Consider the following 2,500-nt stretch of genomic DNA (forward strand, 5'->3'; position numbering starts at 1 on the left):
CACACACACACACTCTATCTCATACACACACACACACACTTACACACACACACACACACACACTTACACACACACACACACACACACACACTTTCTATCTCACACACACACACACTCTCTCTCACACACACACACACTCTCTCTCACACACACACACACACACTTACACACACACACACTTACACACACACACACACTTACACACACACACACACTTACACACACACACACACCTGCTTTAATTTGTCTGTAAAATTCAGTCCAATGCAGTCTTTTAGATTGACTGCGATACATGACGATGTTCAGACACTGATAAACTGCCCACTGACATCGAGAGCTTTATCTTTAATTAAGAATCCTGGAACAAACAGGTTCCAGTGACACAATTACACAAACACCTTTTTGATGAATAATGGAAAGAGACTGACATTTATTGATGGCTTTGTCAGGGCCATGTTTCCTGTCACACCTCACTACACACATTATCTCTGAGTGCCCTCGTTAGGGTCTGACGATCCCTCCAGTCTGAGACCTCTTCTCCTCATATGGATCATTATAAAGGGTGCTTAACAACTGGTCAAAAGGAGCAATATTTTCATATTTACTTTTATTGTGCAAGTGTCAAGGACGTGAAGCACTTTATTGCACATTGTAATGGCATATTGATTGCATCTTTGTAACACCTCTGGCTGTTCTGCCCTATAAAGTTACTCGCCAAATACTTTGTATTAAAGTAATTAACAGTTACTATGCATGTGCAGGCCAATGTTCACTGCACATAAAGCTTGTTATAGTGAGGGTCTGCTGGCCTATTTGAGTGCATTTATTAAACCTTCACTGTTCTTTAGCAGGTCAGGTAACTCAAGACAGCGACGGTGATGTGTACTTTAGGGCATAATACCGCTGTCCCAGTTTCTCATGAAAGACGTCCTGCATCGAGGAGAAAGGGTTGGGACTTTCAGTTATAAAAGAAGCACTGCAGAAAGATACTGGTGTGTTTATAACTTACACACTAAACCTGACTTCTACATGACCTTGACCCTACTCAAGAAATACATCATATATCTTAACAGGACAAATGTTATTTATCTCCGATCTGCAGGATTCACTCTGATGCAGACAATAAACAGGATACTTCCTGCATGACGAAAATGTCTAAGACACCGATAATTTTGCTGCCAGAACTACACACTTAATGTTGGGTCAAGACGTTGCAAACTGTTCCTAGAACCTAATCAGTCATGTGACAGTAGACACGCCTGACCTGTTCACCGCTCACATTTCACTGCATGGACGAAGAACACTTCTGCAAAATACAACAAGATTTAGAGCCATTTTTGGATTGTCTTAATCTTAAAATCAATTTAAAAGAAACTTTCACACTTGTTTGTTTTTTGCCATGCTTGATCTGTCAGAAATGAGCTGGTGCTCCCCGCCCCATATCCAGAATTGGGCGGAGTTTTGACATCTCTGCTTGGGATAACTAGACATCATAATCAACATGACTGACAGTGTAAATAGTGTTCAGCCCGAGTCTTTAAGAATGAACCTGGAAGTTTCCAAATGATTATTTTATACATTTATTTATTTGTTGTAGTTTTTCAGCAGTTTTACAACAATGGATGAGCAACAACACACACACACACACACACACACACACACACACACACACACATGTTGTGTTTCCATGTTTTATGGGGACTTTCCATAGACATAATGGTTTTTATACTGTACAAACTTTATATTCTATCCCCTAAACCTAACCCTACCCCTAAACCTAACCCTACCCCTAAACCTAACCCTCACAGAAAACTTTCTGCATTTTTACATTTTCAAAAAACATAATTTAGTATGATTTATAAGCTGTTTTCCTCATGGGGACCGACAAAATGTCCCCACAAGGTCAAACATTTTGGGTTTTACTATCCTTATGGGGACATTTGGTCCCCACAAAGTGATAAATACACGCTCACACACGCACACTCAGACACTCACACACGCACACTCAGACACACACACAAACACACTCAGACACACACACACACACGCGCGCACACGCAGACACACACACACACACAAACACACACACACAAACACACACACTCACTCACTCACTCAGACACACACGCACACACTCAGACACACACGCACACACACACTCAGACACACACACACACACACACACACACACACACACACACACACACACACACATACACATACACTGACACACATGCACGCACACTCAGACACACACGCACACTCAGACACACACACACACGCGCACACACACTCAGACAAAGATCCCCCATTTAGCCTGAACAGACTGTAGGGGCAAGTGCTGTTAGCGAGCACCTATGAAGGCCGGAACGGTACACAAGGGGGTGGGTGGCCAGCACCACGCCCGACCGCCTTTGTCTCCCCAGTGGCGATGTTTTACACACCGCACCAGGTACTCATTTTAGGCTGAGTCGACCTAGGCAGACACACACACACACAC

The 2,500-nt window shown here is 43.0% G+C and overlaps 1 protein-coding gene across 2 annotated transcripts in view; it reads right to left on the reverse strand.

The window, feature by feature from the left end:
- The window catches only part of kcnip4b (potassium voltage-gated channel interacting protein 4b), a 15,863-nt gene that overhangs the window by 9,221 nt on the left and 4,142 nt on the right, over positions 1–2,500 (reverse strand). The gene's annotated exons all lie outside the window — the stretch shown is intronic.

This window comes from Xyrauchen texanus, chromosome 11 (assembly GCF_025860055.1).
Source record: "Xyrauchen texanus isolate HMW12.3.18 chromosome 11, RBS_HiC_50CHRs, whole genome shotgun sequence".
NCBI lineage: Eukaryota > Metazoa > Chordata > Actinopteri > Cypriniformes > Catostomidae > Xyrauchen > Xyrauchen texanus.